The following is an 18,315-nucleotide window of genomic DNA, read 5'->3' as shown; positions in this document are numbered from 1 at the left end:
GGGTTTTTCTTTTTACGTCAAACCTGCCTAGGGGGAACGTAGAGGCAGGGGTTTTTATTTTTTCAGTTTCCAAAATCTACCAAAAAAGCAACTGTATTTCACTGAACATATAAAAGGGGGAATATTTCTTGCAGATTCCAAAGGCCCGACAGATCCCTTAACTTGACCAAGCTGCAAGTGAACCCCTCGAGGATTCCTGCCAATAACCGCAAGGTGGGGGCGGTGGGGGGAAATCTCTACAAATTTTGCGCCGGGGGGTTGCTAGATTTAAGTTGTTCCTTGTTGATGAGATGGGGAAACAGGGATTTTGAGGATTTTTTCTTTTTTTCAGGTACATGCCGCTAGGCAAATAATGTGTGTTAAACTTGGGCGAAAAACTTGGGGGAGGATTTTTATTATTTCAGATTTGAGACCTGTCGGAGGGGCGTTTTTTCTTTTTTCAGACTTTACCCGACAAGCTTAGCAGACTTTTTTTTTGTATATAGTCGCTTAGCTCACTTCTGCACTTATTTTTATTAAAGCAAGCTTTTTTTAGTAAACCCCTTTTGTTGCAGTTTTCCCGTTTGGTTATTTCTAAATTTTTGTCTGAGAGGGAGAGACATTCCTACGGCATCGTGATGTTCCCGCCCCCTCATAGTAATCGCCTGTCTGTTTACATTCACTTCATTTTGTAAGTATTTTTATACAGTATAACTTTAAGGGGTTATGCTTTGCCACAAATATCCCATTTAAAGGATTATCATATTTGCACTATAATTTTTTGCATTTTAACATGTACGTGAGGTGTTAAAATCCCTTAAAACAGCTGAAAATTTTTTTTTCTGTCCGTTTTTGATGAATTTTTTAAAATGTATATATTTAAACAACGAATGTAAACACTTAAATAACGGTCGAACCGAACATTATTGTACCCCCCGACAACCAAAATTTAAAGGGGGGGGGTAAACTGGTTTTAGGGTTTCTGTCGTCCGTCCTGTCTGTCCTCCGCTGTCCGAACGCTTCTTTTGGGGCTCCATCTCTCCTTAACCCCTTGACAGAATTTAATGAAACTTTTACACAAAATCATACCCAGTAGTTGTGCATGGGGCTGTTGGGTTTTTTTAAAAAAAATTTGCAGAGTTTTTGGGGCTTTGTTTTTTGTTTTTTAAAAATTATACAAGACACAATCTTGTGCGCACCCCTCTCCTATCCCCCTTTAACAATTTAATGAAAATTACACAATGATCATAACAACATTTGTGTGGGGTTTAGGGTTTTTTTCAGAAAAAAAAAATTTCAGGTTATGGACTTTGTTTTTTTGCACTGTACTATATACAAAGACACAAACTGTGCGCACCTCCCCTCATCCCTTGACACAATTCAATGAAACTTCACAAAAGTGATCATTATCAACAGTAGTTGTGCATGGGGCATGTTAGGTTCTTTCAGCGACAAAAATTGCAGAGTTATGGGACTTTGTTTCTTGTTAACATACTATGTCTGCATATGCAATCTTGTGCATGCCTAATCTACCAAACCCTTACACACAATTTAATGAAACTTCACACAAGTGATCAGTACCAACCCTAGTTGTGCATGGTGCATGTTACATTCTTTTAGATAAATATTCAGCATAACTTTGTTTTTTGTTACTTTACTGTATACATGCAGTCTATATACATACAGTCCACGTAATTATGCAATCTTGTGTGCGTCAAATTACAATGTACTGTGTCAGTGCATGTGGGGGGTACATTCATCACCTTTAGTGATAGCTCTAGTTTATACTGTTAAAAATATCTCTCTTTATACAGCATGATGACATGGCTTAAATAGAAATTATTGCACTGGAAAAGTCGTGAGTCATGCAGCAAGCAATGAGTCCAGTACCATCTCCTGCAGTAGTTGGACCTTCAAGCAAGTTCAGTACGACATCTGTTTTATCTATTCCATCTCATTGGTTATTGAAAACCTCTAGAACTGCATGGTCAAAGAGGTAAACATGAAGAGAAAAAGGATTATATGACTATCTATGGACTCCATGATAGATACCTATGGAGGCAGGCCAACTGACACAGAAACCTGCAACTGACTGGGACACTGATGGCATTGTATCCGATATTGAGGGATAATACAAACAATGGAATCTGGGAGAAATATGTAATTGGGCACTTAGATCCGATAGGTACATGCATGAACATTCTTTTGTCATTTTAACATTCTGTTGAGCAAATGATAGTCATAGTATCTTTCAGTTTTCACATGCAAATCAAATCTGTAAGAATCTTTTTTAAAGCAGAGGATGCAATCAAGCAAATATCAGACAAGGTATTTTTTTAGCTCATCTGTCACATAGTGACAGAGTGAGCTTTTATGATAGCCCTTCGTCCGCCATTCGTCCATCATTATCTGTCCACAATTTCTTTTGAACACGTTAGAGACCACATTTTGCAGTCAGCTTTAATCAAACTTGAACATAACTTGTATTGGCATAATATCTCAGTTCCTTTTTGAAAACTGGCCAGATTCTATCATGGGTTCCAGAGTTATGGCCCCTTAAAATTTGATATTTTTTTTTTGTGAACACGATAGAGACCACATTTTGCTATCTACTTTAATCAAACTGGCACATAACTTGTACTGGCATAATATCTTGGTTCCATTTGAAAACTGGCCAGATCCCATCATGGGTTCCAGAGTTATGGCTCCTTGAAGGGCCAAAATTTACAGATGTTCACCACACTCAGGCGACGTGCAGAGCGCATGTTTTGGATGACTGGCTTCAAGGTCAAGGTCACACTTAGGGGTCAAAGGTCATATATGACTATGCTTTGTGTATATTACTCTGCATTGCAGTGGTCTTGTTTCTATTTGGCATATCCCTTTTTGTTCTCTTACAATATCTTTTTTTGAATTACTTCCCTTTTTTTTTTACTAAAAAAGCTTATTTTGAAACTTTTTTATTATTGGCCGTAGGGAAAACCTGAGACCACTTTTCTGTGGTACAACATGGATGGTACATCCAATTTTTAGATGTATTTTGACATAACTTTACCTGGTAAGAATTTTTTTGTGGACTTAAAAAAAATTTTTTTGGTGGGGGGGAGGGATTTCTTTTTTGTTGTTCCTGTCCTTTGGGCTTCAACGGTCAAGTTTTTAGCTCACCTGAACAAGAAGTGCTCAAGGTGAGCTTTAGTGGTCACCCTGTGTTCGTCGTCAGTCGTCCGTCCGTCTGTCTTCAGCAATGACTATTAACACTCTAGAGGTCAGAATTTTGGCCCAATCTTAATGAAACTTAGATAGAATGTTACCCTCAATAAAACCTTGGACAAGCTTGATACTGTGTCATCTGGGGTCAAAAACTAGGTCACCAGGTCAAATCAAAGGAAAAGCTTGTTAACATTGTAGAGGCAATATTTATGATTATATCTTCATGAAACTTGGTCAGAATGTTAATCACGATGATTTTAAAGTCCAGTTTGAATTTGGGTCATGTAGGGTGAAAAACTAGGTCACCAGATCAAATCAAAGGAAAAGCTAGTTAACACTCTAGAGGCCACATTTATGACCATATCTTAATGAAACTTAGTCAGAATATTAATCTTGATGAGTTATAGCTCAAGTTCAATTCTGGGTCAGGTGGGATCAAAAACTAGGTCATTGGGTCAAATCAAAGGAAAAGCTAGTTAACACTCTAGAGGCCTCATTTTTAACTGTATCTTCATGAAACTTAGTCAGAATGTTAATCTTGATGATCTTTAGGTCCAGTTTGAATCTTGGTCATGTGGGATCAAAAACTAGGTCACCGGGTCAGATCAAGGGAAAAGCTAGTTAACACTTCAGAGGCCACATTTATGACCATATCATAATGAAACTATCTTGATGATCTTTAGATCAGTAGGTCAGGTGAGTGATACAGGGCCTTCATGGCCCTCTTGTTTAAGTTTTGCTCCCATCCTCTTATGTAACCCTTCAGGCGTATATTGCCCTGCTTGGCGGCGCTCTTGTTCATGAAATTTAGAACAAAGAAAACAAAAAAGAGTAATTTTGAGTATAATAATTGCCTTTGTTTGATGCTATATCGAAAATGTAGAAATTGGCCATGGCTTCATTATGCAGTCAAATCTCATCAACTTCCTTCAGAGTGTCTGAAATATTTGATTGAAATGTATCTTTCATTGTATAATTACATTATTTCTGGCAGCAAAGGTTTTTCTCAAGAAAGAAAAATATTTTAATTTCGTAATATTCTCACTTCAGATTAGATTTTATGTACATTGTAACCCCAAGTCATAATGCATAGATATGATTTTTTCGTAAGGAACGCCCCCACCTCCCTTTGATATTCATAGTCTCACAAGCTCTCTCCAAAATGGTGGATACTGCTATAACTGATATCTCTTACACATTTTTGCCAAAATTAAGTTCAAGAACTTGTCAGATCTTTTGTTCTTTATAAAGGTTTAAACTATTTCACACAATGTTATATTCACAATATTAAGATTTATGAGGAAGCAGCTTTGGGGTCTGTAAAATGTCAGTGCTGAACAACAATGTGAAAGTGAGAGGAGCAACCTGAAGTGCAGATAGAATATGCACATCATATGAAAAAATCACAAAGCGATGTGTTCCTGCAAAATGGGATAATATGTACATTTATAAAATGAATCTATATCTAAATCATTTTTCAACAGTCAGCATCTCAGATGATTGCAATTAATACACGTATGCATCGTACACATTTTAATAGATGTGCAATAAAAATTCATGTTCGTTAAAAGGTGCAAAATCATAATTTTGCAAGTTTTTGTTTCTTAGCAAGAGGGTCATATATCCTATATCGCTCACCTGTTAAAACTTGGTCTTGGAATCAAGATAAATATTCTTACCAAGTTTTATGAAGACAGGGTCATAAATATGGCCTATTGACAAGCATTTCATTTGATTAAAGTGGATGACCTAGTTTTTGATCCCACATGACCCAGTTTTGAACAGCATAGAAATCATCAAGATGAACATTCTGACCAAGTTTCATGAAGATAGGGTCATGAATATGGCGTCTAGTGTTTACTAGCTTTTCCTTTCATTTGACCAAGTGCCATAGTTTTTGACCCCATATGACCCAGTGTTGAACTTAGCATAGGAATCAAGATATACAAGTTTCATAAAGATAGGGTCTTAATTAAATGTGGCCGCTTAAGAGTGTTAACAGGTTTTTCCTTTCATTGGACCAGGTGACCTAGTTTTTGAATCCACATGACCCAGTTTCAAACTTGGCCTAGAAATCATCAAGATGAACATTCAAGATGGAGAAATCGTATATTCCTCATCAGTTGTCATTTGGCTTATCTTTGATAAAGGCATCCTGAAATAATATAAGAATACAGACCCTATCTTGTTAATTTGTTAAATTAAATAATGATGTAGTGATTTTACACAACAGAATTTTATAGGTTTTAACTTTAGCAATAACATGTTCAGTGTGAACTCTTAGTGGCTATTTTTTGAGTTGGCGATGTGTCCAGGACCGATATCGATGATGGTAAATAGCTCTTATATAAAAATTACAGAACCTCTAACTGACTGTATAATCTTAAAGCACAAGGAGTCTGAGTTTTCAACTCTGTTCCATCTATGATTATTAGCATAGTCGGGAATTCCTCTCTGAAATCCGTTGGCATGTTAGAAATTATGGTATCTCTATGTGGCCAAAGCTCTATCTGAGCCAACCTATAATACATGTGATCTATCCATGTGCTAAATATAACACTGACAAACTGCATGCTCAAAGAAAACCCACATTGCTAAATCTTTTAAGACCAAATCCATGCCTTTAAATGACTTAGTGTCAACAAAAGCACATTTTCATTTGTTAAACTAAGTAGGCTTCTTCTACTGGACTCGTACTTACCTGTACACTTTTCATCATACCAGGGAGAAGAAAAGTAAATGTGGAAATCTAATATATGTTATTCCAGTGTAATATTTAATCAGATTTTTCACATGTTCCTGTGTTTTGACAATTTCTGCAATGGAGAACTGATTTCGTTTTGCCATCTCCTCGTCCAATACTTAATCATTGCATCTTTTGTAGCAACTGATTTCTGGTCAAGTAATGTAGAGTGGGCAGAACAAGGCTTGGCATAAATACTACATATTTTAAATCTAAAAAATGATTTAACATTAACTTACCATATTTCTTTATCCTCAGTTTGTAGAACAATCTTTGAGTATTAAAGTGATGAAAATCTGGATCGATCCCTCTATGGTAACATGCAATATATACCAAATGAGATATACTGTCGAATTAAAAAATATATGTGGTCTTCTGGCAAGTGCACAGAACATCTGACTTCAGATATTTTAGAAGAATACGCTTTTTCCTTGTATGTAATAAGTGACCACATAACTTGTCCCAACTGCAACATCTTGCACATCAGTACAAATATGGGCAGTATCGTTTTTTTATTCCAAAATCTACCTTTATATTGATAGAAACGCATATTTTCTGGGCAAGCTGAATTGGACTGTTAACGATTTCCAGATTGAGGCATTGCCTTAATGTTTCATATTATTTCAATGCTTTTTAGCTCGACTATTTGAAGAATAAGTAGTGCTGTCCTACTCACCACGGCATCTGCGTCACACCTTGGTTAAGTTTTTCGTACCAGTCTACATTGTGACAGTCTTTTGAGATAAAGCTTTGTAACTTTCAACACTTGTTTACCATCACCATATCCAGTTATAGGCAAGAGTACATAACTCCATCAAGGATTTTGGCTGAATTATGGCCCCTTTTGGCTTAGAAATCTTGGTTAAGTTTTTCGTACCACTTCATATTTTGTGTAAAGTGTTTGACATATGTCTTTGAAATTTTATCACTTGTTCAGTATAATAGTCTATAGTCCAACTCCGTGACGTAATTACCACTTTCATTTCAGTCTGATATTACGTCCAACCCAGCCACGTCAGAACACAAGCGTAATCAGAGTGTTTAAAATATGAACATAAATTATAAGCTTCACAGAATAAAAAACGAAAGCAGTATTTCTATTTGCTTTAGGTAATACATTTATCTCATTAACAGAAATGTTATTTGACATGTTCTGCATAAAAAGCTATGGAAAAACAGCTATCAAATATACATGTATGAACGTACAGCATTTAGCACTAGGTAAAGTCGTACCCAATTTGTTCACCTATGTTTATTCCGGATGTTCGTGAAGGAATAAGCACATGAGAATATATATGAATAGATCTCTCCCAATATCTGTTCTGTTTTCAAATCTTGTAATTTAACTTAGATCGTAGTAAATGTACAAAATAATATTGCACTAATACATTTAGAATTAGCCTGAGACGTTATGCTTATCCGGTACCGGTACCTGACTATGAACGAAATGCGCCAATAGTGACTTAATAAAGCTGTGACGTCACCAATGGCAAAAAACAAATCGATAATGTAGGTCAGTGGGTGACTTTATTCAGCTGGCATGACATATCGTGTATTTCACAAGACAAGCACAAAAATAAATTTGCTATTCCAAATATTTTTCTTTTCGCGATTAAATCATCATTATGCTTGTAATCATGTCTGAAAGACTGAAGTACCTCGATTACACCAATTTTAAATAGTCGTTGCTTGAGACTCTGTAGACAGACCGTCAGGGGAGGGCACTAGGGTCACGGATTGGGACTAAATAGTCTATATCTGTAGGCAAGAGTACATAACTCTGTCAACTATTTTGGCTGAATGATTGCCCTTTTTGGACTTGGAAATTGGTTCTGTTTTCGTATAAGTCCAATTTTGTCAAAGCTATTTGACATTATGGCTTTTAAACTTCAAACACTTGCTTATCATCATGATTTCCATTTGTAGGCAAGAGTACATAACTAAGACAACACTATTTTGGCTGAATTATGGCCCTTTTTGGACTTTGAAATCAGTTTAGTTTTTCAAGTCAGCGTTTTGTCAAAACTACTTGACATTTGGCTATGAAACTTTGAACACCTGTTTATCAATATGATTTCCATTTGTAGGCAAGAGTACATAACTCTGTCAACTATTTTGGCAGAATTATGGCCCATTTTGGACTTGGAAATCAGTTAAAGTTTTCATACCAGTCCATATTTGTATAAACTGTTTGATATATGACTTTGAAACTTTGAACACTTCATTACCATTATGGTCACACATTGCCATTTAGTGCAAGACTTATCCAAATCCACAAATACAGGAACAACATTGTCTGTCTTATCTATTTTTTTTTCTTTTGTCTGAAAATCTATGGTAATATTTTGACCCCATTCTTTCATCATTTCCTCAAATAATCGAATGGGCTGTCATCCAACAGCTCTTGTTATATTGTGAAATCATTATTTGTGGGGGACTAAATTTTCATGGATTTTGTGGTCGAATCAATCCACGAAATTTTAAATCTCAACGAGGGGGGCCTCCGTGGCCGAGTGGTTAAGGTCGCTGACTTCAAATCACTTGCCCCTCATCGATGTGGGTTCGAGCCTCACTCGGGGCGTTGAATTCTTCATGTGAGGAAGCCATCCAGCTGGCTTACAGAAGGCCGGTGGTTCTACCCAGGTTCCCGCTCGTGATGAAATAATGCACGGAGGGGCACCTAGGGTCTTCCCCCACCGTTAAAGCTGGAAAGTCACCATATGACCTATCATGTGTCGGTGCGACGTTAAATCCAAAAAAAAAAAAAAAAAAAAAAAAAAATCCTAACAAACAGAAGTAATATTCCCATCAATTTTATGTTCAAAAATTGAAATCCACAAATTCATATCCCCACGAAATTGCCATTTTAACCAAACCCACGAAATTTCAGTCCCATGAATATTCGTGATTTCACAGTACTCTTTCTGGCAAGGGACAATGATTTGTAGGCAGGGGTCTTGGCCAATTTAACTTGTTTTCTAAAGATATAGGTCAACATGAATTGACAAAAATCACTGGTATGAATCAAAAGTTCTTTATTTCAGAGATCAGTTGTTGGATTTCATAGAAGAAGAATGTATCCTGATATAACACCTGTCTGTCAACTTGAAGACAATACAAATATAGGTAACGAAGGTAAGTTCAGTATCATTTAACAAGGATTTGGTTATTTAAAGTAGAAGTGCAACTGTATGATATTTATTTTAGTGTGATTGAAATACGCGCACTATTTTCAGTGGTGGTTTATTTAATGATGACTTTGCGTTCTTGGATTAAGTGTTGTTATATTTTCTGGTCCATTGAGATCATGGCGTCCATTCAGTATCTTTGTAATAGAATTATGCTTAGGCTGGTGCTAGGGGGCATAAGTGGTGTTGCACTTTCCATTACTTTTCCTGAACTGACTGACAGAGTCTATTATTTTGCTTGGTTCCAAGCTTCCAAAGGATTTTTTTTACAGATTTTAATTATTAACTATCACAGCAGCAAGTGGCGGTAGTAAAACGTCTCCACATAGTTTGATTCAGTATTGTTATATTTTCTGGTCCTTTGGGATCAGGGAGTCCATTTAATATCTTTGTGATAGAATTCTGCTGAAGCCGGTGCTATGGGGCGTGAGAGTGTGCACTTCCCCTTATGTCAGTGTGATCCGACCTTGCAAAATATATGATAGCCGAATACAAAATCCCAGGTCTAGCTACAGTTATGACCCTTTTATTATATACCTACACCTTTTTGATCTTTGTTTAATTGTTATTTAACAAAATTTTCAATGTTTATTGATGATAAAATGGAACTTAGTGCAGTTTTTAGCTCTCACCCTGGCGTCGGCCTCGGCATCGACGTCACACCTTGGTTAAAGTTTTGCATGCAAGTACATATGGCTATCATTTAAAGGTGCTGTAACTTTGAAACTTATTTTATCTTTTTCTAGGTCAATTACCAACCTCACTGGATCAAGTCCCATAACCTTGTCATGTATTTTGGGCAAATTGTGTCCCCTTTTGGACTTAGAAAATCCTGATTAAAGTTTTGTGTGCAGGTACATAATTATTACTATTATTTAAAAGCATATAGCTTGAAACTTGTTTTTCTTTTTCTGGGTCAATTACCAACCTCGATCACTAGGACAAGTCCCATAAATTTGACATGTATTTTGGGCAAATTGTGCCCCCTTTTGGACTTAGTAAATTCTGGTTAAAGTTTTGCATGCAAGTTACTATCACCAAAACTAATGCAGATATTGAAATGAAACTTCACATGTGTCTTCGGGGTTATAAAACTAGTTGATAGCATCAAGTCCCATAACTCCGACATGAATTTTGGCCAAATAATATGCCCCCTTTTGACATTGGAAGTCCCCGTTAAAGTTTTGAATTCAATTACATATAGGTTTTCTGTCTTAAAGGCATATAGATTTGAAACTTGCTTTTTCTTTTTCTAGATCAATAACCAACCTCACTGGGTCAAATCCCATAACTCTGACATATATTTTGGGCAAATTATGCCCCCTGTTGGACTAAGAAAATTCTGGTTAAAGTTTTGCGTGCAAGTTACCATCTGCAAAACAAAATGCAGATATTAAATTGAAACTTCACATGTGTCTTCGGGTTTATGAAACTAGATCTAGTTGATTGCATCAAGTCCCCTAACTCTGACATATATTTTAGGCAAATTATGCCCCCTTTTGGACTTGGAAAACTTCCGGTTAAAGTTTTGGTTGAAACTCTATTAATTTTTTAACATTAGATTAATATTCCTGCTTCTGTGACAACAATTTGAATAGTAGAGCACTGGCTGTCTTACGAACAGCTCTTGTTATATGTGCTATTTATAGAACTGTGTCAGGTCATATATATTAACGCTTATAGCCTGCTGGCGGCTTTGAAGTGATTCTGCCTTTGCGACTTGTGCAGACCAAGATCAACCTGCACATCTGGTCTGCACTGTTCACCATTTAGTAACTGTTTGGTAAGCACCCCTTTTAACATTTAATGGTGCTGTCCAAATTGAAAGAAAGATCTGTTCATTATAGAAATCTAGCAGGGTGAGGTTTGCGAGTTTGATCCTCAGGCTGGGCGCATGTTCTCCGTGACTGTTTGATAAACGACATTGTGTCTGAAATCATTAGTCCTCCACCTCTGATTCATATGGGGAAGTTGGCAGTTACTTGCAGAGAACAGGTTTGTACTGGTACAGAATCCAGGAACACTGCCCGCCATTACATGACTGAAATACTGTTGAAAAATGGCGTTAAACCCAAAACAACAAACTTTATTAATGATTTAAGGTATACAAGTTTACCAATTTCAAATATTTATTTATTACATTTTACAATATTTTTGAAGTGTACTTAAAACACGGGCCTAAAACACGGGCCTTAAACCATGTATCAATAATTATTGAAATTATTTCAGAAAATAATGATCAAGAAAAATAAGCAGAGGAAGTGGGGACAGATGATGGTGTGGAAAATAGAAATATCACTCAGTTAAGACCAGTAATTCGGCATCTGTTAGGCAGTTGCTGAGGCTCACCTTGGAGGAATGAGTCCTGAACTTACCAGATATGTCAGAGAAAAGCAGATCTCAGAAGCTGCAGAAGATGTACCCATTATTCATAAAACCAGAATTTGTGAGTATCTTAATTATTCATTTAAGTTAATCCATAGTGAATTTTGTCGAGCCAACTTGTGGAAGTGAAGACATAGTCTGGTGTATTTGCAGGTTGCGTGCATCCATCTGTGTGTGCGTCCGTCCTGATTTGTTTGTTGTGACCATAACCTTGACATGCATGGAGCAATTTGTTTATATCAATGGCATGAATGTTAACCCTCAGTGAGCCTAAGTGTTATGCACAAACCCCTGGTTCCTATCTCAAAGGTAAAGGTCACGGAGGTTAAAAGTCATGTCTGATCTTGACCGCTTGTCCGGAATTTAACTTTGACATACATGGAGCAATCTGAATTAAATTTGGCATGAATGTTAACCTCAGTGAGACGGAGAGTTGTGCACAAACCCCAGGTTAATTCCTATCTCAAAATTCAGGGTCACAGTTGGCAGGGTCAAAGGTCATTTCAGATCTTGACAGCTGGTGGGCTCAACATGTTGCCCATGAACATCTAGTTTTATTGTCGAACCTGATTGTGGTGAGCTAGACTTGTCCGTGTGTCCGTCTGTCCGATTTTGTTCGGACCATAACTTTGACATGCATAGACCAGTCTTGTTTGTATTTGGCATTAATGTTTACCTCAATGAGAAGGTATGTCGTGCGAAACCCCATGGTCCTAACTTAAAGGTCAAGGTCACAGTTGGAATTGAAGTTTGTCTGAAGCATTTTTTCTTCATGCACAGTGGGATTTGGAGTAACTTGGCATGAATGTTCACCATTATGAGACAGAGTGTAATGCGCAAGGACCAGCTCCCTAGGTATAAGGTCAAGGTAACAGACAGCTGGCAAGCTTGACATTCTGTCTGTGGACATACATTAATTTTTCATTTTATTAGCTCATCTGATTTTTTGAAAAAAAATGATGAGTTATTGTCATCACTTGAGCGGTTGTCGGCGTCGGCGTCGGCGTCGGCGTCAGCGTCTGCGTCGGCGTTGCCTGGTTAAGTTTTATGTTTAGGTCAGCTTTTCTCCTAAACTATCAAAGCTATTGCTTTGAAACTTGGAGTACTTGTTCACCATCATAAGCTGACCCTGTATAGCAAGAAACATAACTCCATCTTGCTTTTTGCAAGATTTATTGCCCCTTTTGGACTTAGAAAATCAGTTTTCTTGGTTAAGTTTTATGTTTAGGTCAGCTTTTATCCTAAACTATCAAAGCTATTGCTTTAAAACTTGCAACACTTGTTCACCATCATAAGTTGACCCTGTACAGCAAGAAACATAACTCCGTCCTGCTTTTTGCAAGATTTATGGCCCCTTTTGGACTTAGAAAATATCAGATTTCTTGGTAAAGTTTTATGTTTAGGTCAACCTTTTCTCTTAAACTATCAAAGCTATTGCTTTGAAACTTGCAACACTTGTTCACCATCATAAGCTGACCCCGACAGCAAGCAACATAACTCCATCCTGCTTTTTGCAATAATTATTGCCCCTTTTGGACTTAGAAAATCATTTTCTTGGTTGAGTATTATGTTTAAGTCAACTTTTCTCATAAACTATCAAAGCTATTGCTTTAAAACTTGCAACAGTTTTTCACCATCATAAGTGGACACTGTACATCAAGAAACATAACTCTATCCTGCTTTTTGCAAGAATGATGGCCCTTTTTAGACTTAGAAAATCATGGGTAGGACAATATTTCTATTAAAAAAAATCAGATGAGCGTCAGCACCCGCAAGGCGGTGCTCTTGTTAGTTTGACTATTCAAAGAATAGTCTAGCTATTCTACTCACCCTGGCATTGGCGTCACACCTTGGTTAAAGTTTTGCATGCCAGTACATTTGGCTATCATTTAAAGCTATATAGCTTTGAAACTTATTTTTAGCTTGACTATACAAAGTATAGAGAGCTATCCTACTCGACCCGGCGTCTTCGTCCTTCCGCGTCCGCACTTTGGTTAAAGTTTTGATGCACCTTCTCTTTATCTTTATTACTTGATTGATTTACTTCAAACTTAAAATAGTTGTTCTTCATCATCACCCACATCATTTGGCCCAAGGATTATAACTTGCATCAATATTTTATGAATTATCCCCCCTTTTTACTTAGAATTTCAGGTTAATGTTTTGGTGCACTTTCACTTTATCTCAGTTATTATTAAATGGATTTGATTCAGACTTAAAGTAGTTTTTCAACATCATCACTCACATCATATGACACATGGGCTATATCTCTTGTACCAGTATTTCATGAATTATCCCCCTTTTTACTTAGAATTTCAGGTTAAAGTTTTGATGCACTTTCTTTTTATCTTAATTTCTTACTAAATGGGCTTGATTCAAACTGAAAGTAGTTGTTCCACATCATCTCCAACTTCATATGTCACAAGGTCCATAACTCTGGTACCAGTATTTGATGAATTATCCTCCCTTTTACTTGTAATTTCAGGTTAAAGTTTTGATGCACTTTCACTCTATCTCAGTTATTACTAATTGGATTTGTTTCAAACTAAAAGTAGTTTTTCAACATCATCACTCACATCATATGACACAAGGGCCATAACTCTTGCACCAGTATTTCATGAATTATCCCCTCTTTTACTTACAATTTCAGGTTAATTTGATGCAATTTTGTTCTATCTCGGTTGTTACTGAATAGATTTGATTCAAACTTAAAATAGTTGTTCCACCTTATCACCCACATATGACACAAGGTCCATAACTCTGGCACCAATATTTAATGAATTAAACCTCCTTTTACTTGGAACTAAAAGTTAATTTTGATGCATTTTCACTATATCTAAGTTATTACAAAATGGATTTGATTAAAACTTGTAGCAGTTGTTCCACTTCATCAACCTTATCACATGACACAAGGTGCATCACTCTTGCACCAATATTTCATGAATTATGCCCCCTTTTTGCTTAGAATTATACTTATGTTTTGATACACTTGATCTTTATCCCTCTTATTACTTAATACTTTTGACTCAGATTCAAGCTATTATGCAATATCTTCATCCACATTGGAGTCATTTAACTCTTCAGTGACAACTCCAGCTTCATCAGATGTGCCAAGTTCCACTATCCAGCATCGAAATCGTTGTGCGCACTGTCTCCTGTGAAAGCTCTTGTTTCTTTTTCTAGGTCAATAACCAACCTCATTGGGTCAAGTCCTATAACTCTGACATGTATTTTGGGCAAATTATGCCCCCTTATGGACTTATAAAATTCTGGTTAAAGTTTTACATAATTCTGGTTAAAGTTTTACATGCAAGTTACTGTCTCCAAAACTAATACAGATATTGAATTGAAACTTCACATGTGTCTTCATAGACTAGTTATAAAACTAGTTGATTGCATCAAGTCCCATAACTCTGACATGTATTTTGGGTAAATTATGCCCCCTTTTGGACTTAGAAAACTTCTGGTTAAAGTTTTGGTTGAAACTCTATTAATACTTGATCAGATTAATATTCCTGCTTCTGTGACAATGATTCAAATAGTTGTGCACTGGCTGTCTTACAGACAACTCCTGTTAATTTAGAAAATCGGTATTGGTTGTTTTTTGTTTAAGTTCATTTGAAACATCATACATATCAGTTAAGACAAAGGACCATAAATCTTTTCTAACATATTGTCAAGCATCTGCAGACGAGCGATGGTGCTCTTGTTCTTTGATGTCAACCATACTTAATAAAAGAAAAAAATGCATATCTATAAAAGCCAAGACTCTTTCAGTAACCAGCCCTTTGAGAGCAGTATTATCTCCAAAATTATGATTTGAGAATTACATGCCTCTGAATAAATTTAATCTGTGATTATTACTGCAAGATTTGTATTTTTTGTGATAGTTTGCCACTCTTGTTACAGATTGATGACACTGGGCGGAATGTAGCTCAGGAGCATAAAGGCCTAGCAGATGAGACATTCTAGACACTGACTAGGAAAATAAGAGACAAAATGGCATTCCTTTTGTTCATCAAGGACAAAGTGTTGCTGAAGTGCTCCCCAGCTGGCTGAGCTGAGGTCATACTGTCATGGAGTCGTACTGTTTGGTGGATGAGGCATATCTAAGTAACCTAAATCGATCTTTGCTGTTTAACATAAGTTACAAGAACTTATCCATGACAACACTAAACAAAGCAATGAAGTCATACCAGTCATTCATAGATGCTGTGCCTGAGGAAAATATATTGTAGAACCAGAAATTTTTGCTATCTTCCCAGTAAGAGTCACAGAAATAAACATGTTGTGACAGGACTTTAGTGGTTCAATATTGAAATGAAAATGACAAAAGAATATTAAAAAAAATGAGGAAATCATTTTATGCTACTACATATAGAGAATAGAAAACGAAAAGGCCAACTTTCTTAGCTCACCTGTCACAGTGACAGGGCGAGCTTTTGTGATTGCCCGTCGTCCGTCCATCCGTCCAGTTAACTCTGTTCAGTTTTATTTCCGAGAGTATACCTATATAGCTCTGTTCAGTTTTATTTCCAGGAGTAAACATATAGCTCTGTTCAATTTTATTTTTGAGAGTATGCATTAATTTATTACATATAGCTCTGTTCAGTTTTATTTCCGAGAGTGTACATATAGCTCTGTTCAGTTTTATTTTTGAGTGTGTAAATATAGCTCTGTTCAATTTTATTTCCAAGAGTGTAAATAAACCTCTGTTCAGTTTTATTTCCGAGTGTGTAAATGTAGCTCTGTTCAGTTACATTTCAGAGAGTGTAAATATATCTCTGTTCATAGTTTTATATTTCTGAGAGTGTATACAGTTTTATGATGTGTGTGTGTTCAGTTGCAAGAAAGAAAATGTTCAGCATTTACTATTTTTCATGTGTGGCCGAGTTGTAATGGTCCATGACATTGGAACACTCGAGTACCCTTTCCTTCAGATGGATGCAGAATTCTTTCATGTGAGGAAGACAAAAGTTTGGTAGTTGTACCCAGGTCTTCTTTAAGCACCCATGTAAATTTGAAATGCCACTACTTTGTTGTTTTGCAGGTTGAAACTTTTAACATGTCAAATCAGTTGTACTTCATACTTGGTATACATACTTTATGCAGCTGTGATGAAAATATTGCATTGTTTTTGTGTGTTTTGTCTATTATGATTGCAGTAAGTAAACTTTAAACATTATTTGATAGTTTGTCTTATTTATTACTGTACTGTGAAATTTCGTGGTTTTGGTCCAAACGGCAATTTCGTGGGGATATGAATTCATGGATTACAACTTTTGAACATAAAGTGAATTGGAATTTTATATGTTCATTGGGATTAAATTTCATGGATTGGCTCAACCACGAAATCCATGAAAATTAGTCCCCCACGAATGTTAATGATTTCACAGTATTTGTATATCATATTTAAGTAACAAAGTCTTCGGATGTGAGCTTCATGTGCACCAGTCCATCTGTGTTACAACTTTGAATTCAGTCAAACCCCCCAGCTGTCCAACACAGTATCAGTATTGTTTTCCCCAAATCAAAACTTGAAAACTAGCCTTAACATTGGTCCTTTGCTACTTTTTATCCCACGACAAAAGGCGGAGAGGTATAGTTCTGGCATTCGTACGCCCGTCCGGAGCCATATCTAGGAAGTAGTTGTGAATATTTAAATAAAACTTCATATACATGTTCACCACTGAGGTTATGCGGTCCATCAAGTTTCAGACAGATTGCCCAAGTAACACCAGAGTTACGGCCCATAGAAGTTTCCAGTGTTAACTATAAAGGGTACTATAAATATCGCAATTTCTGTATCATAACTTCTGATATATTTAACCTAGAACTATCAAACTTGAACAGAATTTAGATCACCATAATGTGGTTGTGCACACACAATTTCGTTCGGATTTCTTTAGTGAGTTATTGCCCTTTAGTTTTATAAAAATTCACATATTTGTACATAACAAACTTACCATTTGGTAGAATTTCATTAAATTTCTTTCATTCTTTTCCATGAATATTTATTATAAACGTGAAGTTGTGTACCCACACCTGATCACCCCCTTGCCTTGGTCACACACCCTCCGGCACCCAACCCCCACCCAGCCCAAAAAAAAATTTTTTTTTTTTCAATTTAAGATTTTTTTCAAACAAATCCATATTTTAGTCACCTTTATGAGGTTATGCGGCCCACTGGAACCAGACCAGAAAGAAAATGCCTACTAACATGTTAAACTTGAACTGATTTTTTCTTAAAGCATGCAAAATGAAGATAGTCCTGTTTTGTTGTTGTTTTTTTCGATTTATGTCGCGGTTTATAGTAACCCTGAAAATGAGAATTTCTAAATTTATAAAAATCAGGGCTCTGGAAAATACCAGAAAGTGTCCTTCACTTTTGTACTTGCAAACTTTAAAGGCAAAAGAACAAGGTTTTATTCCAATCTAGTATTTCAAAATATTCATTTGATGTGTCTATAACCTAGACTTGCAAATGTGAGAAAATGATATTTATGGAGTAAAAAATGTGTTTATATTGTGCTGTACATCTTGAAAAGTGTACACCTCTAAGTTGTAAGGCACATTAGTTTGTATAAAAGGAAGACTGCATCTTTTTTAAAACAAACCACAGGTAGTCTGCAACTGGACAATTCTAGCCAACATGTTGACTACCTGCCATGATTTGATCAGTAGATCTATTTCTCCTATTTGAAATTATTAATACAGTCAGCTTTCAATTTAAATGATTCATTTAAATATTCAATAAATGAAAAAGACAAGGTAGCTAGTCCTCACAGAACTGGTACATCACATAAAGGG

General features: G+C 36.2%; 1 long non-coding RNA gene across 1 annotated transcript; it reads left to right on the top strand.

The window, feature by feature from the left end:
* The first annotated feature begins 1,799 nt into the window (after positions 1-1,799).
* On the top strand, positions 1,800-16,690 carry LOC128559054 (uncharacterized). Its single transcript, XR_008372074.1, has 2 exons — positions 1,800-2,164; positions 15,415-16,690. It is a non-coding gene; the product is annotated as an uncharacterized LOC128559054 (long non-coding RNA).
* Positions 16,691-18,315: the final 1,625 nt, after the last annotated feature.

Source organism: Mercenaria mercenaria, chromosome 8, assembly GCF_021730395.1.
Source record: "Mercenaria mercenaria strain notata chromosome 8, MADL_Memer_1, whole genome shotgun sequence".
NCBI classification, from domain to species: Eukaryota; Metazoa; Mollusca; class Bivalvia; order Venerida; family Veneridae; genus Mercenaria; species Mercenaria mercenaria.
This window is presented reverse-complemented; position numbering and strand designations above follow the sequence as displayed.